Genomic DNA, 22,194 nt, shown 5'->3' with positions numbered 1-22,194 from the left:
AGTGTTATAAAACAAAATTTGACACCGAATCCCATGAAAAGATATTAGGGCAGCTGACCAAAGCTAGGTCAAAGAGGTAGGTCTTAAGGAACGTCCTAAAGGAGGAAAGAGATAGAGAGGCGGAGAAGTTTATGGAGGGAATTCCAGAGCTTAGGGTCTAGGCAGCAGAAGGCACGGCCACCAATGGTGGAGCAATTGAAATTGGGGATGCTCAAGAAACCAGAATTAGAGCAGCGCAGATATCTTGGAGGGTTGTGGGGCTTTAGGAGATTACAGAGATTGCGAGGGGTGAAGCCATGGAGGGATTTGAAAACCAGGATGAGAAATTTAAAATTGAGGCATTGCTTAACTGGGAGCCAATCTAGGGCAGCGAGCAAAGGGGTGATGGGTGAATGGGACTTGGCGTGAATTAGGACATGGGCAGCAGAGTTTTGGATGAGTTCAAGTTTATGGAGGGTAGAACGTGGGAGGCAGGCCAGGAGTGCATTGGAACAGTCAAGTCTAGAGGTAACAAAGGCATGGATGAGGATTTCAGCAGCAGATGAGCTGAGGACAGTTCGGAGTGTTCCGGAGGTGGAAATACAGTCTTTGTGATGGCACGAATATGTGGTCAGAAGCTCATCTCGGGAACAAATATGACACCAAGGTTGCGAACAGTCTTGTTCAGCTTCAGAGAGTTGCCAGGAGAGGGATGGAGTCAGTGGCTAGGGATCGGAGTTTGTGGCGGGGACCGAAGACAATGGCTTCACTCTTCCCAATATTTAGTTGCAGGAAATTTCTGCTCATCCAGTACCGGACTAGCAGTCTGACAATTTAGAGACCGTGGAGGGGTCGAGAGATGTAGTGAGGTAGAGCTGGGTGTCTTCAGCATATATGTGGAAACTGACACTGTGTTTTTGGATGATGTCACTGAGGGGCAGCATGTAGATGAGAAATAGGAGGGGGCTAAGGATAAATCCTTGGGGGACACCAGAGGTAACGGTGCAGGAGCAGGAAGAGAAGCCATTGCAGGTGATTCTCTGGCTATGATTAGAAAGATAAGAATGGAACCAGGCGAGTGCAGTCCCACCCAGCTGGGCGACGGTGGAGAGGCGTTGGAGGAGGATGGTGGGGTCAACCGTGTCAAAGGCTGCAGACAGGTTGGGAAGGACAATTACAGCACAGAAGGACATTTACAGTCAGAAGGAGGCCATTCAGCCTATTGTGTCTGTGTTGGCATTTCAGTGTCTTTCCAGTAAGTATATATTGTGGCGGAGACCACGTAGGGACAATAACACAATTCACAATGTATAGCCAATGTGGTTATATGTACCTAAACACAATTCACTATGTATAGCCAATGTTGTTATATGTACGTACTTGGTTGGGTTATCGGGGCAGGGTCCCTTTAAGAGCGTCGGTAGCGTGATGACGTCATGCGTCGGTAACGTGATGACATCATAGCCCTGCAACGAGGCTGAGAACCTCAGTCCTCATGGAGAGTGAATAAAGTAACACGCGTTTTGCCTTTGCTGCAACAAAAGTCTCAGAGCCTGTTGATTTCTAGCGACTCCAACATTGGTGACCCCGCTGCTCTTTTGGACGATTCCAAAGACCGCATCTGAAATGGCGACGAACGCCGTTTCCATCAAATTACCCGAGTTTTGGGAACGACAGGCTGTCGCTTGGTTCGCCCAGGCTGAGGCTCAATTTGCACTCCGGGACTTCACCGTGGACGACATGAGGTACTACTACGTCATCACTGCTCTCGGCAGCTCCACCGCGGCCAGAGTCGTGAGCCTGCTTGAGAACCCCCCGGAGCTCAACAAATTCGAAACGCTGAAAATGCACCTCTTAGAAACTTTTGGACTCACTGAAGCTGAGCGTGCACGCCGGCTTCTCTCTCTACCCGGGCTTGGCGACTCCAAGCCCTCGGAGCTGATGGACCACATGCTGGCCCTCCTGGGCACACACAGACCGTGCTTCCTCTTCAAGGAACTGTTCCTTCAACAGCTGCCAGGTCAGGTACGGTCGGCTTTAGCCAACTCTTCCATTACCGATTTCCGCGACCTGGCCAAGGAGGCCGACAAATTTTTCTCCGCCGGGCAACAGTACTGCGCGGCCATGCGGAGCCCTGCCCCCACCGATACAGCCCAACGGCGGCAGCCCCCAAGCCTCTGCTTCTACCACGCGCAGTTTGGCACCAAAGCCAGGAAGTGCCGGCCCCCGTGCAGTTTTCTCGCGTCGAAACAAACGAAAGACCACTCGTCGGCTGCTATGGCTGTCGGCCGTTCAGGCAGTTTGTTATTTATTACGGTCACCAACTCTGGACGTTGTTTTCTTTGCGACACGGGTGCCCAGGTGAGCGTCCTGCCCGCGTCAACCATAGACATGCAAGGGGAGAACCACGGCCCCGTCCTCGAAGCCGCCAACAGCAGTTCCATCCGCACCTTCGGGAAACGGAGCGTGGCGCTTTGTTTTGGCGGGCAGCAGTTCCCCTGGGACTTTGTCTCGGCAAAAGTGTCCACCCTCCTTCTCGGCGCTGACTTCCTCTGCGCCAATGGCCTTTTGGTGGACGTCAAGAACCGACGTCTCATCAACGCTGAGACTTTCAGCTCGCTCCCGTGTTCCCTCAGCGGGTCCAGTACGACGAAGTTGTCCAGCGCACTCTCGGCCTCCGACGAGTTTTCCCGCCTCCTCGCCGAGTTCCCGGACCTCACGAAGCCCACGTTCTCGTCCGCCGCCACCAAACACGGGGTAGAACACCACATCTCGACCACCGGTCCGCCCATCTACGCCCGCGCTCGGCGTCTCGACCCGGGGAAACTCGCCATCGCTAAAGCCGAGTTCGACACCATGGAGCGCCTCGGCATCATCCACCGGTCAAACAGTCCATGGGCCTCGCCCCTCCACATTGCTCCGAAATCAGGCGGCGGGTGGCGCCTGTGCGGCGATTACCGGCACCTCAACGACGCTACGACCCCCGACCGCTACCCGATTCCACACATCCAGGACTTTTCCGCCCGCCTGGCCGGGAAAGTGGTATTCTCGAAAGTGGACCTCGTCCGGGATTACCACCAGGTCCCTGTCCGGCCGCAGGACGTCCCGAAAACCGCGGTGATCACCCCGTTCGGGCTGTTTGAATTCCTCCGCATGCCATTCAGTCTCAAAAACGCAGCCCAGGCTTTTCAACGCCTAATGGACACCGTGTTACGGGACCTGACATTCCTGTTCATATACCTGGACGACATCCTCATCGCCAGCGCCTCCAGGACGGAGCATGTGTCGCACCTTCGGTCTCAGCCAGCACGGCCTAATCATCAACCCGGCCAAGTGCCAGTTCAGGCTGTCCTCGATCGACTTTCTCGGGCACCGCATCACGAAGGACGGGGCGGTGCCACTGCCATCGAAAGTGGAGGCCGTGATGGACTTCCCGCGACCCCTCACCGTGAAGGCCCTGCAGGAGTTTTTGGGCATGGTGAACTTTTACCATCGCTTCGTCCCCTGAGCAGCCCAGCTTATGCGGCCCCTTTATGAGGCCCTCAAAGGCAAGCCCGACAAGCTCGCTGTCGACTGGTCCGAGGAGATGGCCAATTCTTTCACGGACACGAAAAGGGCCCTGGCTAACGCGACCAAGCTGGTGCATCCGTTACCTGATGCGCCGATCGCTCTCACCACCAACGCCTCGGACTATGCGGTCGGCGCCGTGGGTCAACGGCACCTGGCAGCCGCTCGCCTTCTTCAGCCGGCAGCTCCGCCCCAACGAGCGGAAGTACAGCACCTTCGATCGCGAGCTTCTCGGCCTCTACCTCGCCGTCCGATACTTCCATTTCCTACTGGAGGCTCGCCCGTTCACAGCGTTCGTGGACCACAAACCGTTGACCTTCGCCATGGCCAAAGCTTCCGAGCCGTGGTCAGCCCATCAGCAACACCAGCTGGCCTTCATCTCAGAGTTTACAACGGACATCCAGCATGTGGCTGGGAAAGAAAACCCTGTCGCCGACTGTCTCTCCCGAGCCGTCACCAGCGCCGTACACCTCAGCATCGACTACACCCGCATGGCGGCCGACTAGGCCTCCGACCCAGACGTCCAGGCCTACAGGACGGCGGTCACGGGCCTTCAACTAGCGGACGTCACGTTCGACGATGCCGGCACCACACTCCTGTGCGACGTCTCCATTGGGCAGCCACGTCCCGTCGTGCCCGACGGGTGGAGACGGCAAGTTTTCAACGCCGTCCTTAATCTTTCCCACCCGGGCAGGAAGCCGTCACAGAAGCTGGTGGCGGCTAAGTTCGTCTGGCACGGGCTCAGGAAGGAAGTTCGCGACTGGGCCAGCACCTGCGTGGTATGCCAACACTCGAAAGTGCATCGCCATACTAAGGCCCCGTTGGCACCTTTCGCAGTGCCCGAGAGGCGGTTCGACCATGCTAACGTGGACCTGGTGGGGCCCCTGACGCCCTCCCGCGGGTTCACCCACCTCCTCACAATGGTCGACAGAACCACCCGATGGCCGGAAGCCGTCCCGCTGTCTTCAACGACGTCCGCCGATGTGGCTTGGGCGTTCATCAGCACTTGGGTCGCCCGGTTCGGCGCCCCATCTGACATTTCCTCTTGACCGGGGGCCCCAGTTCACGTCGGAGCTCTGGAACGCTGTCGCCCGAGGCCTCGGGTTGAAACTCCACCGCACCACAGCATACCACCCTCAGGCTAACGGACTGTGCGAACGGTTTCATCGCTCCATGAAGGCCGCGTTCCGGGCCAGCCTCCGGGACAACAGTTGGATCGACAGACTCCCGTGGGTCATGCTGGGACTCAGGACTGCTCCCAAGGAGGACCTCCAGCCCTCGTCCGCCGAGCTCGTTTACGGACAGCCGCTGCGGGTTCCCGGGGATTTCGTCCCCAACGCAACGGAACCTTGGTCCGCAGCCCGTCAGCGGTCTGACCTTCTGGACAACGCCAAGGTTTTCGCACCAGTGCCCAAGTCGCAGCACGGCCTCCCGCGGTCCCACATTCCGCTCGACCTTCGTGCAGCGGAGTACGTTTTTGTCCACCGGGGACCTCTTCGGCCACCCTACGATGGACCATTCCGCGTCCTGGAAACCGGGGACAAGACCTTCGTAGTGGATGTCGGCGGTAAGCTGGACTGCATTTCCGTGGACCGTCTTAAGCCGGCCCACCTGGATCTGGACCGACCCGTTGAGTTGGCACAGCCCCCGAGGCGGGGCCGACCTCCAGCTTCTGCACCCTCAGTCCACCACCGAGCGACCGAGGTCCCTCCGATGAACCCCCCGGACCCCGCCCCGGAATTGAGGAGCCGTTCCGACCGTGTGATCCGGCCCCCCCAACGACTGACATTGCCAGTGCTAGTGAATTCTGGGGGGACGTATGTGGCGGAGACCACATAGGGACAATAACACAATTCACAATGTATAGCCAATGTGGTTATATGTACCTAAACACAATTCACTATGTATAGCCAATGTTGTTATATGTACGTACTTGGTTGGGTTATTGGGGCAGGGTCCCTTTAAGAGCGTCGGTAGCGTGATGACATCATGCGTCGGTAGCGTGATGATGTCATAGCCCTGCAACGAGGCTGAGAACCTCAGTCCTCATGGAGAGTGAATAAAGTAACACGCGTTTTGCCTTTGCTGCAACAAAAGTCTCAGAGCCTGTTGATTTCTAGCGACTCCAACAATATTCCCATTCCTTGACTTTCCTTCTGAAATATATGAATTCGCAAATATCCACATTAAATTGCATTTGCCACCTGACTGCCCACTATGTTAACCTGTCTATGTTGTCCTGAAGTCTTTTACAGTCCTTCTACTTGTTTGCCAACTCACCCTCTCTTTTGTATCATCAGCAAATTTTGAGATTGTGTACCCAATACCGAAGTCCAAACCATCTTTATATAACTGAAAACAAAAGTGGACCCAGCACTCACTCCAGGGGTACAGCACTTCTAACCCTTCTCCAGTCCAAGCAACACCTATTTATGCTACCTCTTTCGCTGCAAAATTTGGCACCTTATGCCAGCAGTTAAGGCTGGTTTCGGAAAAAAATGGTGGCCGCCTCGTTTCCACGCACTTCCGATGCAACCCGCGCTGATCGCCATCTTGATGAGGGCGATAGTGCGGGCGGGACGTGCGTGCGCCGGCAATATGCAAAGTAGGCAGATCGTGACATCAGTTAGCGTGTAACGCTGATTTGATGCATGTCTTTTTGGATGTTGCCGTTCCAAACAACTCCCTCTCCTAAACATGCACAACTGAACATGTGTTCAACTGCACGAGGAACCCCCCACCGGCGATATTTAAAGGGATACATCCAACTTGCAGGTAAGTTGATTATTTTTCTTGTACTGGCTCTTGCAGATTTTATATCAATACTGGCTTGCTGGAAGACATTTATAACATTGTTAAAGTGTGTAGGGAGTGCTGCTGGACATTGGAAAGGTATTGGCTGCAACTGGAAGGCCTCTGACTGCACCACTTGTTCCCAGTCATGGGGGCTCTAATTGCAGTCCCCCTCGCACTGCAGCATGACAGGGAGATGGAGCAGAGGCAGCAAAGAAGACAAGCTGCTTGCAGAGGGAAGAGGGCTCTCAGCAGTGAGTCTTACCCACCTTAGGTCTTCAGGGAGCACTTCTACCAGCACCTAAGCCAGGAGCAGTATATTCGGAGGCTCAGCAGAACTCTGCCATCTCTTGGAACCAGACCTACAGCCACAGAGTAGGGTGATGATGGGTCTGCCAGTGGCTTCCAAGGTGACCGTGTCCCTGAATGTTTTCGTCAGTTGATCCTTCTAGGCTGGAATGGGCGACATAGTTAACATCTCGCAGTTCACCATCAGTAGCTGCATCCAAGAGGTCACAGAGGCTCTGTACTCCAGGAGAAGGGAATTCATTGTCTAAACAGAGAGAAGCAGGAGGAGCACGCACATGGATTTACCAGGATATCGACTTCCACATAGTGCAGGGCGCCATAGATTGCACACACATGACTTTGCGGGCGCTGCATATCAATGGTGAGATGTACCATAACCGCAAAGGCTACCAGTCATTTATTGTGCAGTTGGTGTGCGATCATGCCCAGCACATCATGATGGTGATGTATCCTGGCAGCAGTCAGGACACTTTCATCCTGCGCCAGTCCACTGTGCCAGCAATCATCCAGCCACCACGCCGAACCAGAGGGTAGCTGCTCAGAGACAAGGGCTATCCGCTCTACACCTGGTTGATGACTACTCTCCGCAACCCACCACTCGAGACTAGCGATCATTTAATGACAGCCATGCTACCATGAGGAACCTCATCGAGCAGACCATCGGGGTTTATTCGTTCATGGGATGTGGGCATCGCTGGCAAGGCCAGCGTTTATTGCCCATCCCTAGTAGCCCTTGAGAAGGTGGTGGTGAGCCGCCTTCTTCAACCGCTGCAGTCCGTGTGATGAAGGTACTTCCACAGTGCTGTTAGGGAGGCAGTTCCACGATTTTCAGCCAGCGATGATGAAGGAATGGCGATATACTTCCAAGTCAGGATGGTGTGTGACTTGGAGGGGAACTTAGAGGTATTGGTGTTCCCATGCACCTGCTGTCCTTGTCCTTCGAGGTGGTAGAGGTCGCAGGTTTGGGAGGTGCTGCCGAAGAAGCCTTGGCTAGTTGCTGCAATGCATCTTGTAGATAGTACACACTGCAGCCACGGTACGCCGGTGGTGGAGGGAGTGAATGTTTAAGGTGGTGAATGGGGTGCCAATCAAGCGGGCTGTTTTGTCTTGGATGGTGTCGAGCTTCTTGAGTGTTGTTGGAGCTGCACTTATCCAGGCAAGTGGAGAGTATTCCATCACACTCCTGACTTGTGCCTTGTAGATGGTGGAAAGGTTTGGGGAGTCAGGAGGTGAGACACTCGCCGCAGAATACACAGCCTCTGACCTGCTCTTGTTGCCACAGTATTTATGTGGCTGGTCCAGTTAAGTTTCTGGTCATTGGTGACCCCCCCAGGATATTGATGGTGGGGGATTCGGCGATAGTAATGCCGTTAAATGTCAAGGGGCGGTGGTTAGATGCTCGCTTGTTGGAGATAGTCATTGCCTGGCACTTGTGTGGCGTGAATGTTACCTGCCACTTATCAGCCCAAGCCTGAATGTCATCCAGGTCTTGTTGCATGCGGGCATGGACTGCTTCATTATATGAGGAGTTGTGAATGGCACTAAGCACTGTGCAGTCATCAGCGAACATCCCCACTATCTGACCTTATGATGGAGGGAAGGTCAATGATGAAGCAGCTGATGATGGTTGGGCCTTGGACACTGACCTGAGGAACTCCTGCAGCGATGTCTTGGGGCCATGATGATTGACCTCTAACCACCACAACCATCTTCCTTTGTGCTAGGTATGACTCCAGCCAGTGGAGAGTTTCCCCCCCCGATTCCCATTGACTTCAGTTTTACTATGGCTCCTTGATGCCACACTCAGTCAAATGCTGCCTTGATGTCAAGGGCAGTCGCTCTCACCTCACCTCTGGAATTCAGCTCTTTTGTCCATGTTTGGACCAAGGCCGTAATGAGGTCTGGAGCTGAGTGGTCTTGGCAGAACCCAAACTGGGCATCAGCTAGCAGGTTATTGATGAGTAAGTGCTGCTTGATAGCACTGTCAACGACACCTTCCATCACTTTGATGATGATTGAGAGTAGACTGATGGGGTGGTAATTGGGAAGATTGGATTTGCCCTGCTTTTTGTGAACAGGACATACCTGGGCAGTTTTCCACATTGTCGGATAGATGCCAGTGTTATAGCTGTACTGAAACAGCTTGGCTAGAGGCGCGGCTAGTTCTGGAGCACAAGTCTTCAGCACGACAGCCGGGATGTTGTCGGGGCCCACGGCCATTGCTGTATCCATTGTCCTCAGCCGTTTCTTGATATCACGTGAAGCGAATCGAATTGGTTGAAGGCTGGCTTCTGTGGTGGTGGGGACCTCAGGAGGAGGCTGATATGGATCATCCACTCGGCACTTCTGGCTGAAGATGGTTGCAAACGCTTCAGCTTTGTCTTTTGCACTCATGTGCTGGGCTCCACCATCATTGAGGATGGGGATATTCATGGAGCCTACTCCTCCCGTTAGTTGTTTAATGGTCCACCACCATTCACGTCGGGATGTGGCAGGACTGCAGAACTTTGATCTGATCCATTGATTGTGGGATCACTTAGCTCTGTCTATAGCATGCTGCTTCCTCTTTTTAACCTGCGTGCAGTCCTATGTTGCAGCTTCCCCAGTTTGGCACCGCATTTTTAGGTACGCCTGGTGCTGCTCCTGGCATGCTCTTCTACACTCCTTATTGAACCAGGGTTGGTCCCCTGGCTTGATGGCAATGGTAGAGTGAGGAATATGCCGGACTCAGTGACTTCGCCTCCACAATGACTGTGCGGTGGTCACTGCTACCAATGCTGTCATGGACAGATGCATCTGCGACAATTAGATTGGTGAGGACGAGGTCAAGTAGGTTTTTCCCTTATGTTGGTTCTCTCCCCATCTGTCGCAGACCCAGACTGGCAGCTATGTCCTTCAGGACTCGGCCAGTAGTGGTGCTACCGAGCCACTCTTGGTGATAGACATTGAAGTCCCCCACCCAGATTGCATTTTGTGCCCTTGCTACTCTCAGTCCTTCTGCCAAGTGGTGTTCATCAGCTGAGGGAGGGCCGTAGGTGATAATTAGCCCTTGCTTGACCTGAAGCCATGAGACTTCATGTGGTCTGGAGTCAATGTTGAGGACTCCCAGGTCCACTCCTTCGCAACTGGACAGTGGGACAGGACATACTCAGGAATGGTGATGGAGGAGTTTGGGACATTAGCTGAAAAGTATGATTTTGTGAGTATGACTATGTCAGGCTGTTGCTTGACTCGTCTGTGGGACAGCTCTCCCAACTTTGGCACAAGTCCCCAGATGTTGGTGAGGAGAACTTTGCAGGGACGACTGGGCTGGGAGTGCCATAGTCGTGTCTGTAGCTGGTGCCGAGGTCGATGCCGGGTGGTCCGTCCGGTTTTATTCTTTTTGTTTTTCGTAGCGTTTTTTTTACAACTGAGTGGGCTATTTAAGAGTCAACTACATTGCTGTGGGTCTGGAGTCACATATAGGCCAGACCAGGTAAGGGTGGGCTTTTATGACAGTCCGTTACTGGTACTAGCTTTTATTCCAGATTTATTTAATTAACTGAATTTTTAAATTGCCCAGCCGCCATGGTGGGATTTGAACCCAGAAATTTACCTACATATTTGTCTTCTATCTCCCACTGACTATTTGGGGCTCTATAGTACACTCCTAGCAGTGTGATTGCCCCTTTTTTGTTCTTCAGTTAAACCCATAAGGCCTCATTTGATGATCATTCTAACATATAATCTCTCCTCACAGCTGTAATTATTTCTTTAACCAGTAATATGACCCCCCTCTCCTTTTTTATCCCCCTCTCTATCTTGTCTGAAAACCCTGGAATGTTGAGCTGCCATTCCTGCCCTTCTTTCAGCCATGTTTCAGTAATAGCTATGATATCACACTTTCACGTGTCTATCTGTGCCCTCAGCTCATATGCCTTATGCACTAGACTCCTTGCATTGACGTATATACCATTAAGCACTGCCAAACCCCTTTGTTGTCTATTTTCTAGCCTTTGTTTCCTCTGCCTTCCACACTCACTTACTGCCTTCCATTTCCAGCTTTGCATCTCTTCCTTCTGAATCTACTTTCAGGTTCCCATGCCCCTGCCAAGCTAGTTTAAACCTTCCCCAACAGCACTAGCAAACCCCCCCATGAGGATATTGGTCCCAGCCCTGTTGAGGTGCAACCCGTCCGGCTTGTACAAGGTACAAGTCCCACCTCCCCCAGAATCGGTACCAATGCCTCAGGAATCTAAAGCCCTCCCTCCTGCACCATCTCTCCAGCCATGCATTCATCTGCTCTATCCTTCTATTTCTGTACTCTGGAATAAGAAGAAATGTAGCAGCAAAAATAAAAAGTTTGTTAATGGACAAGAAACAATTTTGGGGCTAAATTAGATAAGGCCCGAAAACGGGTCCAGGGATCGCGATGTGCAATCTGCCCACTCCTGTTATAAGTAGTGCAGCCAGCACGCAAAATTCGTACTGCCTGCTCATTAACATGATTGCAGCGCTGGGCCCAGTGCTCGACGCAGTGCTGGTTGGCTCAGCGCTCAACAGGAGGCCCAATATCATGGGAAGCCTTCTTTGTATTTAAAGGTTGCCTGCAGAGTGAAAGGCTGTCTGTACTTCTTAAAGGGGAGGTGCTTTGTGAGAGAAGTACCTCATTCTAACTGGAGCTGGAACTTATGGCAGAGAAAGGGCACCTCGGTTCTCCAATACAGCCCTGGATGCCTTGGTACAGGGAGTCTATGGGAGGAGACAGGTCCTCGACCCCCCAGGGGGCCAGGAGGCCTTCTAGACACACTGGAGGAGATCGCTGAAGCTGTCAGTGCCACCAGTCTTTCCCCCAGGACATGGATCCAGTTCCGGAAGAAGTTTAATGACCTCACATGAGTGGTCAACGTGAGGGAATGCACCTTCAAATGCCATATCCCACCACTAGCCTCACACACTCAATGCACCACAGCCCCATCACTCACCTACCAACAATCTCTAGCAATCATGACTCATACTTCACAATCATGGCTTCACCTTACCCTCACACACTTACTACTGCTGCAAGCCTCGCGCCCACATCTCACACCTTACACACAACCATGTCAGGCACATTACCAAAACACATTGCAACACACTCACGGACACATTTCCCTTTCTTTTGCAATCCAAGGTGGCTAACAACTGCTGCGAGCAAGAGCAAACAGGCAAAGGGACAAGAAACACCGCAGAACCTGACCCAGCTGGAGGAGACAGTTCTGGAGATAATTGGAGGGGTCGTCACTGAGGCCTGTAAGAAATAGCTGTTAGATTCAAAGATGGGGTTTTAATTCTTAGAACAGAGACTGACAACATGCAGCCAGGAACAGATGGCAGAAATGCCAGCGAGGTCGAATAACAAGCACCAAAAGACAAATAGAAGTGATAAGGGAATCGTAAAATGCAAAACAACACAAGGTGGTGGGATAATAGACAAAATGGAGCCAAAAAGTCATAAACTGTCCTTAAAGAAACATAGCAAAACATTCCTCAGGAAGATAAGAGGGAGGCTTCGTCAGCCATGCAGCAAGGGACGGTGAGGGATGCCTTCCCGCTTCACAATTTGACAATAGGATGGGGAACAAATGATTGACAGCAGGTAATCACCAGCCCATCGAAATAACTATAAATATAGATGACCAAGAAAGGAAATCAGGCAGTTAGGGGCGAAGGCTTCCCCGAGGTGGCTACGACCTAACACCTTGGTCAAGTTTAGCCTCTGAGGTGGCTGACGGCCTAACACCTCCAACAGCTCGAGGGATGACCCAACGGAAGTGACCGCTGCAGCAGACTGCAGGAATCCCTCAATCCGAGACCACTGTACTGCCTCACCGTCCGTCTGGTCGTGGCATTCTGCTTCGGGAGTCGTAGATCGTTTTCTACTGTCACGGGTTGTATGTCTATTATACTTAGCTTAAACCACATGTAATATCTGATTATGCTTTAAAACTGTAGGGGCTAGATTTTCAGTATAGACAGTTTTGGGGCGCTAACCTTAGCGCCCGCCCGAAGTTAGCGCCCGCCCCAAAGTAGCGCCCTGTTGCCGGAAATTCAGTGGCTTCGCCCTAAGAGGTTGGTGGAGCGCTAAAAGAGGCGTTCCACTAGTATCTTTAGGCACTAAGCCGGCGGTGGAGAGCGCAACACCCGAGCTCGGGCGCAGCGCACGGCAGACACTCTGGTGCCAGTGCGCTCTTAAAGGGGAAGGGTGCATGTGTTTTTTTCAAAGGCAAAGTCTGGGAGGAGGAGGAGGAGGAGGAGGAGGAGGAGGAGGAGGAGGGGGAGAGAGAGAGAGAGAGAGAGAGAGAGAGGAGGAGGAGGAGGAGGAGGAGGGGGAGGGGGAGGGGGAGGGGGAGGGGGAGGAGGAGGAGGAGGAGGAGGAGGAGGAGGAGGAGGAGGAGGAGGAGTGATAGTAGTAGTGATGTGGTGGCCGGAACCAACAACACACTGGAGACTTCCACACAACACATGCAGAGTGCCTTGTATAGGAGTGCCCTTTAATTTGCGCTCCCCAGAGTGAGTTGCGTTCCATTTTACAAACGCTCTGGACGCCAGCCGCACAATGGGGCGGTCCGACTGAAGTTTGCATTCGGGGCGGCCAAAGGGCGTTGCACGAGGATGTGACGTCATTTTCTGCGCGCGCATCCGGGCGGCCGCTAAACTTTGCGCCGGCGCTAACGGGCAACTTAATTTGGGGCGGGGCGCAAACTGCGCTGCGCCCAGGCGCTACACGCATAGCGCCCGAAAATCACTTCTCTTAAGGCGCTAACTGCTGGCGCAACCAACTGAAAATCTAGCCCTAGCTCTTTAATAAAAAGCCTTACAACTCCTAAGACCCTTTGGGTAACCTGTGTCTGACCTATAATCCTAATCTTACAGGCCGCGGTGATCGGCAAGGCTGAAAGCATTGATGATGACGGTAAGCTCATACCTAATCCACATCCCATTTCCCCCTCATCACACAATCTCTTCTCACTTACAAGCTGCTAATGGTGTCAGCATGCATATCTTGACTTCTCCCCCTCTACTCACCATAACCCGACCCTTGTCTCTTTCTCCTTTCAGATACCCAAAAAACTGCCACCAACCCAGCCTGTGCAGGAAAAAGTAAAGGAAAAGAGTGAAGGAGAAGAAGAAACACCGTCACTCGATCTGACACTCCCAGGCACCAGCTCAGAAAATGGCACTGCATGAACTTTAAAAAGTAGTATAGAGGCAGGATCTGCACATGGTGAGTCACCGTTCATGAGTGGGCTGCAGCCAGGCCAGGAGGAAAGGGTAGCACAGGTGCCAGCTCACCGGAGGGCAAGGTCGCACATGAGTTCTGCTGCAGTGCACTCAGATGAGGACTTCGATGGGGCGGCCTTCAGAAGAAGGGTGATGGGCATTCACACAGAAATACTTGGTGCAATGGCAGGCCTGCCAGAGAGCCTCCTGTCACTGTCAAGGAGCATGGAGGAATCCAGCTCCAACATTGCACGGGGCTTTGCGCAGAGCTTGGAGCCCATGATTTCCAGGATGGAAAACTCTGTTAGAGTACTTGTAGACCCAACCATGATGCTGGGTATGATGGGCAATGTCACAGGTTCCATTGCAACACAAGCGGAAGTGACCCAATGTCTGAGTGTTGCAGTGGAAGCTCAGACTTCTGTCATGCAGGCTCAGCTTGCTGCCACACAAGCTCAGACTGCGCTCATGCAGGCACAGCTTGCTGCCACACAAGCTCAGACTGCTGCCATCGTGTGGAAAGTGGCTTGCAGGTTCTCACAGCAGTCCAGCATTATGTCCTCCAACAGATGGCTAGGAATGCTGAGGCGCCATCCCGGGGGAGTGGCAGTGGTTCCGTGGAGCAATAACCTGATGACAGTGTTCGTACTTCCACCAATACCACTCCACCAGTGCCATTGCAGTTGCCTATCAGTCAGCCAGCCCAGACTGCTGCTACCCATGCTGTGGTGGTGCAGTCTACAGCTGGGCCTTCTAGGCCCAGAGCCGCTCAAGGTCATCTTGCAAGGCCATATGCAGTGTCCCCCATGAAAAGTCAGCAGCCTTCTACCAGCCATGCTGCAGCCACTGGGGTAGTACTTCATAGAAGCACTAGAATAGGCACATGAAAGACAGACACTGAGGGAATGCACAAGGGTGATTAGTTGACTTTGTTATGGTGGTATTGGATTGAATCATTTATAAATTATGTCTGGAATGTTTGTTTTGTGGCAGCTTTCATTTCACATTGTGCCCAAGAGGACGCTGTGATGTTCTGTGACAGAGGGATGGTAAGGTAGGGAACAGGAATCTAATGATGCGCTCACGGACAGCCCATCCGGAACGGGGATTTGCGGGCTGCCTCCTCCCTTCCTCCTCCTCTCCTTACCCTTCCTCCTCCTCCTGAGGTGGTCATGAAACCCGTGGTGGCAAGGGCTGCGCCCTCATGATGGCCATGTTATGGAGGATGTAGCAGACCACCACGAATTGGGACACCTGCTCCGTGAGTACTGGCGAGCTCCTCCTGAACAGTCAAGGCAGCGGAACCATTCCTTAAGCACGGGAACAGTAGCATAGTGGTTATGTTACTAAACTTCAGGGTTTGATGTTAAAATGTGGTGGCGGAATGGCTGTGCAGAGCGGCGGAATTGATTTGTATCATACAATGAAATGATCACGATGTTGTAAATGTTCTTAATGTTCAATAAAGTATATTAATAAAAAAGAAAAGTGGTTATGTTACTGGACTAGTAATCCAGAGGCCTGGATTAATGATCCAGAGACATGAGAGAAGTGCAAAAAAATAGGGCAGTAATAATAGGGGATTTCAAGTACCCTAATATTAACTGGGATAGAATCAGTGTGAATGGTTTAGAGGGTGCAGAATTCTTTAAATGCATTCAGGAGAACTTTTTTAGCCAGTATGTAGCAAATCCAATAAGAGAGGGGGCAGTTCTGGACTTGGTTTCAGGGAATGAAGCTGGGCAGGTGGAAGGGGTATCTAGGAGAGCATTTTGGTGGTAGTGATCATAATTCAGTTAGATTTAGCATAGTTATGGAAAAGGACAAAGATAGACCAAGAGAAAAAGTTCTCAATTGGGGAAAGGCCAATTTTACTAAGTTGAGATGTGATTTAGCAAAAGTGGACTGGAAACAGCTACTTGAAGGTAAATCAGTGTCAGAGCAGTGGGAGGCATTCAAGGAGGAGGTTCAGAACAAATATGTTCTCACAAAGAAAAAGAGTAGGACTCCCAAATCTAGAGCTCCCTGGGTGTCAAGGGGTATACAGCGTAGGATAAGACAAGAAAGGGAAGCTTATGTAAGATACCGAGAGCTAAATACTACAGAAAGCCTAGAGGAGTATAGAAAATGCAAGGGTAAAATGAAAAAGGAATTAGGAAAGCAAAAAGAGGGCATGAAAAAATATTGGCAAGTAAAATCAAGGAAAACCCAAAGATGTTTTATAAATACATAAAGAGCGAGAAGATAACTAAAGAAAGAATAAGGCCTATTAGAGACTAAAAAGGTAACCTGTGTGTTGAAGCGGAAGACATGGGTATGGTTCTTAATGAATACTTTGCGTCTGTCTTCACAAAAGAGAGGGACGATGCAGACATTGTAGTTAAGGAGGAGTGTGAAATAATAGATGAGATAAACATAGTGAGAGAGGAAATACTAAGGGCTTTAGCATCTTTGAAAGTAGATAAATCGGCAGACCTGGATGAAATGTATCCCAGGCTGTTAAGAGAAGCAAGGAAGGAAATAACGGAGGCTCTGACCATAATTTTCCAATCCTCTCTGGCTATAGGTGTGGTACCGGAGGACTGGAGAACTGCTAGCGTTGTATCGTTATTTAAAAAGGGAGAAAGGGATAGACTGAGTAATTACAGGCCAGTCAGCTTAGCCTCGGTGGTGGGCAAATCATTAGAAAAAATTCTGAGGGACAGGATAAATTGTCATTTAGAAAGGCACAGAGTAATTAAGGACAGTCAGCATGGATTTGTTAAGGGAAGGTCATGTCTGACTAACTTGATTGAATTTTTTGAGGAGGTAACAAGAAGGATCGATGAGGGTAGCGTATTTGATGTAGTCTACATGGATTTGAGCAAGGCCTTTGACAAGGTCTCACATGGCAGGTTGGTCAGAAAAGTAAAAGCCCATGGGATCCAAGGGAAAGTGGCAAGTTGGATCCAAAATTGGCTCAGTGGCAGGAAGCAAAGGGTAATGGTCGACGGGTGTTTTTGTGACTGGAAGGCAGTTTCCAATGGGGTTCCGTAGGGCTCAGTACTAGGTTTCTTCCCTTTTGTGGTATATATCAATGATTTAGGTTTCATTGTAGGGGGTATGATTAAGAAGTTTGCAGACGATACAAAATTTGGCCGTGTGGTTGATAATGAGGAAGGAAGCTGTAGACTGCAGGAAGATATTTGATAAGGTGCCACACAAGAGGTTATTAAACAAAATTGGGGCTCATGGAATTGGGGGTAATATACTAGCATAGATTGAGGATTGGTAAGCGGACAGAAAACAGAGAGTAGGAATAAACGGGTCATTTTCAGGTTGGCAGGCTGTAACTAGTGGGGTATCGTGAGGGTCAGTGCTTGGGCCTCAGCTATTCACAATCTACATCAATGATTTGGATGAGGGGACCAAATGTAATATATCCAAGTTTGATGATGATACAAAGCTAGATGGGACAGTAAGCTGTGAGGAGAACACAAAGGCCTAGAAATTCAGTGGGCCTTGCGCCCACTTAGCGCCTAAAGAGGTCTTTTGCGCCGGCGGGGTGGTAGCGCTGAAATTGAGTGCAGCGGTATTGGCGGCGGTAGCTGTTAGCGCTGCGCCGGGACCGATGACGTCATCGGTGTGCGCGGGGGCCCGTAACGCCCCAAAACCGCGCCGATCCCCATATTTATTTGCGCCCACCTCCTCCGAACCGGGCGCAAACAGCGAACAGAAAACGGGGCCGTCCTGCTGCCATAGTGGGGCGCTTTAAAGCTGAAGGTGCGGCCGGCCGCTTTTTCGGCGGCCGCCTGCCCGCACCTCCTTCCCCGGCCTCCTCCACCCCCCCCCCCCGCGGCATTGCCGGCTGGTTTCCGTGGAGCCCGGCACTTCTCCGTTGTGCCGGGCTCTTTTGCCGGCACTCGTGATCGGGGCTCCGGCCGTTGCAGGCTCCTCCCCCTTAAGAGAAGGGGGAGGCCTGCAGTACCGCAGCCTGCCGCACCGCATCGGGTGGCGCTGCGGCAACTAGCGCGCCGATATTCAGTTGCAGCGCCCCAAACGGAGGCGGGCACACCCTGGTATAGCGCCCGCTTCCGAATTGGGGCGCAGAAGACGAATATACGGCGTGCGCTAATGCCTCCCCGCCCAGCGCTAACTTTTGGGCGCGAGCGAGCTGCCCGCGCCCAAGTGAATTTCTAGGCCAAAGAGTCTGCAAAGGGATATTGATAGACTAAGTGAGTGGGCAGTAAAGTGGCAGATGGAGTATAATGTAGGGAAATGTGAGGTTATTCACTTTGGTAGGAAGAATAGAAAACCAGAATATTTTTTAAATGGTGAGAAACTTTTAAGTGTTCAGAGAGATTTGGGTGTCCTCATGCAAGAAACACAGAAAGCTAGCATGCAGGTACAGCATGCAATAAGGAAGGCAAATGGCATGTTGGCCTTTATTGCAAGGGGGTTGGACTAAGAGTAAGGAAGTCTTGTTACAATTGTACAGGGCCTTGGTGAGACCACACCTGGAGTACTGTGCAGAGTTTTGGTCTCCTCACACTTAGTTGTCCAACTGGGCTAGCATCTTGCTAAGGGAAAACACAGAGTGAGACGCATACACCTCATATGTTTTTCATTTTTAGCTAAAATAAATAATAGCACTTCTTAGATGAAAGAGTTTCCTTGAGAAGGACCACCTTAAGGTAGCATGAAATTGAAGGTTGGGCATGAATGGTCCTTAAAGTAGAATAAATTAAAATAGATGGCATAGGCCTCAATATTAACCCCACCATCATGGATGGAAAAAATTCAGGGGAGGGGGGTTAAAATGTCAAAATCTGCCACGTATACAACGGCCGCCATTTTTACAGCGGCAGTTATTGTGGCGGTCGAGTTTCCTGCTGTGGTGAGGTGGGAGGCTCATTAACATATTTGAATCAGGGTCTATTATTGTAATTCAGACCCCAAATTGAATTTAATTGCTGCAGCACGGGTTTCAATCTCGAGTGAAACGGAGGCGAGATTGCTCGCCACTTTATCGGGGTGGTTAACTGTCAGCAGGCCTGGCACTTGCGCGGCCCCTATGGGTGCGTACACACCTCGTACGCACCCATAGGGGTCGCAAAATCCGGCCCATTTTGAAATTCTATCATATTATGATCACTCTGCCCCAGAGGATCCTTTACTATGAGATTGCTAATTAACCCTGTCTCATTACACAATACAAGATCTAAAATAGCCTGTTCCCTGGCTGGTTCCATGACGTATTCAGATCAGATCACAGAAACCCCAGTGCAGATAGAGGCCATTTCGGCCCATCGAGCCTGCACCGACACATATCCCACCCGATCCCCGTAACCCCTACACCAACACATATCCCACCCTATCCCCGTAACCCCACGTATTTAATCCCCCTACCACTAAGGGTCAATTTATCATAGCCAATCAACCTAACCCGCACATCTTTGGACTGTGGGAGGAAACCGGAGCACCCGGAGAAAACCCACGCAAACACGGGGAGAATGTGCAAACTCCACACAGACAGTCACCCGAGGCCGGATTCGAACCCGGGTCCCTGGCGCTGTGAGACAACAGTGCTAACCACTATGCCACCGTGTTGCCCCTGTTCTAGGAAACTGTCCCGAATGCATTCCATGAACTCATCCTCCTGACTACCTTTGCCAATTTGATTTGTCCAGTTTATATGAAGATTAAAGTCCTCCACGATTATTGCATTACATTTGTTACAAGCTCCTACTATTTCTTGATTAATATTCTGTCCAACGGTATAGTTACTGTTAGGGGGTCTATATACTACTCGCACCAGTGTTTTCTGCTCGTTATTCCTTATCTCCACCCATACTGATTCTACTTCCTGATCTTCATGGCGCAATCCTTTCTCTCTGCTGTTCTTATGTCATCCTTTATTATCAGGGCTACTCCCCCTCCTTTTCCATTCTGCCTGTCTTTTCGAAATGTCAAGATCCTGTAACATTTAGTTCCCAACCTTGGTCACCTTGCAACCACGTCTCTGTAATGGCTATTAGATCAAACTCATTTATTTCTATTTGCGCCACTAGTTCGTCTATCTTGTTACGAATGCCTTGTGCATTCAGATAAAGAGCCTTTAATTTAAATGTTTTTACCATTCCTTGCTTTGACCTTATTCTCTGCTGCACTGCTACCGTTAAACTCTCTGGGCTAGATTTTCAGTATAGACAGTTTTGGGGCGCTAAGCTTAGCGCCCGCCCGAAGTTATCGCCCGCCCCAAAGTAGCGCCCCGTTGCCGGAAATTCAGTGGCTTCGCCCTAAGAGGTTGGTGGAGCGCTAAAAGAGGCGTTCCACTAGTATCTTTAGGCGCTAAGCCGGCGGTGGTGGAGAGCGCAACACCCGAGCTCGGGCGCAGCGCACGGCAGACACTCTGGTGCCAGTGAGCTCTTAAAGGGGAAGGGTGCATGTATTTTTTTCAAATGCAAAGTCTGGGAGGAGGAGGAGGAGGAGGAGGAGGAGGAGGAGGAGGAGGAGGAGGAGGAGGAGGAGGAGGAGGAGGAGGAGGAGGAGGAGGAGGAGGAGGAGGAGGAGGAGGAGGAGGAGGAGGAGGAGGAGGAGGAGGAGAGAGGAGGAGGAGGAGGAGGAGGAGGAGGAGGAGGAGGAGGAGGAGGAGGAGGAGGAGGAGGAGGAGGAGGAGGAGGAGGAGGAGGAGGAGGAGGAGGAGGAGGAGGAGGAGGAGGAGGAGGAGGAGGAGGAGGAGGAGGAGGAGGAGGAGGAGGAGGAGGAGGAGGAGGAGGAGGAGGAGGAGGAGGAGGAGGAGGAGGAGGAGGAGGAGGAGGAGGAGGAGGAGGAGGAGGAGGAGGAGGAGGAGGAGGAGGAGGAGGAGGAGGAGGAGGAGGAGGAGGAGGAGGAGGAGGAGGAGGAGGAGGAGGAGGAGGAGGAGGAGGAGGAGGAGGAGGAGGAGGAGGAGGAGGAGGAGGAGGAGGAGGAGGAGGAGGAGGAGGAGGAGGAGGAGGAGGAGGAGGAGGAGGAGGAGGAGGAGGAGGAGGAGGAGGAGGAGGAGGAGGAGGAGGAGGAGGAGGAGGAGGAGGAGGAGGAGGAGGAGGAGGAGGAGGAGGAGGAGGAGGAGGAGGAGGAGGAGGAGGAGGAGGAGGAGGAGGAGGAGGAGGAGGAGGAGGAGGAGGAGGAGGAGGAGGAGGAGGAGGAGGAGGAGGAGGAGGAGGAGGAGGAGGAGGAGGAGGAGGAGGAGGAGGAGGAGGAGGAGGAGGAGGAGGAGGAGGAGGAGGAGGAGGAGGAGGAGGAGGAGGAGGAGGAGGAGAGAGGAGGAGGAGGAGGAGGAGGAGGAGGAGGAGGAGGAGGAGGAGGAGGAGGAGGAGGAGGAGGAGGAGGAGGAGGAGGAGGAGGAGGAGGAGGAGGAGGAGGAGGAGGAGGAGGAGGAGAGGAGGAGGAGGAGGAGGAGGAGGAGGAGGAGGAGGAGGAGGAGGAGGAGGAGGAGGAGGAGGAGGAGGAGGAGGAGGAGGAGGAGGAGGAGGAGGAGGAGGAGGAGGAGGAGGAGGAGGAGGAGGAGGAGGAGGAGGAGGGAGGAGGAGGAGGAGGAGGAGGAGGAGGAGGAGGAGGAGGAGGAGGAGGAGGAGGAGGAGGAGGAGGAGGAGGAGGAGGAGGAGGAGGAGGAGGAGGAGGAGGAGGAGGAGGAGGAGGAGGAGGAGGAGGAGGAGGAGGAGGAGGAGGAGGAGGAGGAGGAGGAGGAGGAGGAGGAGGAGGAGGAGGAGGAGGAGGAGGAGGAGGAGGAGGAGGAGGAGGAGGAGGAGGAGGAGGAGGAGGAGGAGGAGGAGGAGGAGGAGGAGGAGGAGGAGGAGGAGGAGGAGGAGGAGGAGGAGGAGGAGGAGGAGGAGGAGGAGGAGGAGAGGAGGAGGAGGAGGAGGAGGGAGGAGGAGGAGGAGGAGGAGGAGGAGGAGGAGGAGGAGGAGGAGGAGGAGGAGGAGGAGGAGGAGGAGGAGGAGGAGGAGGAGGAGGAGGAGGAGGAGGAGGAGGAGGAGGAGGAGGAGGAGGAGGAGGAGGAGGAGGAGGAGAGGAGGAGGAGGAGGAGGAGGAGGAGGAGGAGGAGGAGGAGGAGGAGGAGGAGGAGGAGGAGGAGGAGGAGGAGGAGGAGGAGGAGGAGGAGGAGGAGGAGGAGGAGGAGGAGGAGGAGGAGGAGGAGGAGGAGGAGGAGGAGGAGGAGGAGGAGGAGGAGGAGGAGGAGGAGGAGGAGGAGGAGGAGGAGGAGGAGGAGGAGGAGGAGGAGGAGGAGGAGGAGGAGGAGGAGGAGGAGGAGGAGGAGGAGGAGGAGGAGGAGGAGGTGGAGGA

At 52.6% G+C, this 22,194-nt stretch overlaps 1 protein-coding gene across 1 annotated transcript in view; it reads left to right on the top strand.

Annotated features, from left to right (window-relative positions):
* col21a1 (collagen, type XXI, alpha 1) overlaps positions 1–22,194 on the top strand; it is a 639,396-nt gene that overhangs the window by 104,093 nt on the left and 513,109 nt on the right. The window lies entirely within an intron of this gene.

The sequence above is a fragment of the Somniosus microcephalus genome, chromosome 9 (genome assembly GCF_052327205.1).
Source record: "Somniosus microcephalus isolate GS21.2 chromosome 9, FLI_Smic_1.0, whole genome shotgun sequence".
NCBI lineage: Eukaryota > Metazoa > Chordata > Chondrichthyes > Squaliformes > Somniosidae > Somniosus > Somniosus microcephalus.
This window is presented reverse-complemented; position numbering and strand designations above follow the sequence as displayed.